The sequence below is a fragment of the Mandrillus leucophaeus genome, unplaced genomic scaffold, assembly GCF_000951045.1.
Source record: "Mandrillus leucophaeus isolate KB7577 unplaced genomic scaffold, Mleu.le_1.0 Scaffold332, whole genome shotgun sequence".
NCBI lineage: Eukaryota > Metazoa > Chordata > Mammalia > Primates > Cercopithecidae > Mandrillus > Mandrillus leucophaeus.
The window spans coordinates 285475-286215 of NW_012103499.1; positions in this window are offsets into that span (position 1 = coordinate 285475).

The window sequence follows — 741 nt, forward strand, 5'->3', positions numbered from 1 at the left end:
AGTAGCTGAGACTACAGGCTCCCGCCACAACGCCCGGCTAATTATTTTGTATTTTTAGTAGAGAAGGGGTTTCACCATATTGGCCAGGCTGGTCTCGAACTCCTGACCTCAGATGATCTGCCCTCCTCGGCCTCCCAAAGTGCTGAGATTACAGGCAAGAGCCACTTTTTTTTTTTTTTTAATTGAGGCGGGGTCTTGCTCTATCTCCCAGGCTGCAGTACAGTGGAGCAATTACGGCTCACTGCAGCCTTCGCCTCCCGGGTTCAAATAGTTCTTGAACTAGAGCCTCCCAGGCTCAAGTCCTCCCACCTCTGCCTCCCGAGTAGCTGGGACCACAGTCATATGCACACACCATCAGGCCCTGCTAATTTTTGTAAAGACAGGGTTTCGACATGTTGCCCATGGCCAGCTTCAAGCCCGGTGGGGGGACAGGGGGACGCTCAAGTAATCTGTCTTCCTTGGACTTCCAAAGTGTTGAGATGACAGGCATGAGCCACCACGCTCAGGTCTAATGGCGAGTAAGATGGAATATTTTCATGTTTGTTGGCCAGTTGTATATCTTCAGTTAATTGTTTCCATCTTTTGCCAGTTTTTTCCTTTTGGCTTGTCACAATTAAGTGTTCTTGAAATGCTTTTTAAACACGTTGTAAATGTTTTCTTCTAATGTTATCTTTTAATTTAGTGGTATGTTTTGACCTATTATTTGTTTATTAATTTTTTTTTTTTTTTTTTTTTTTTTTT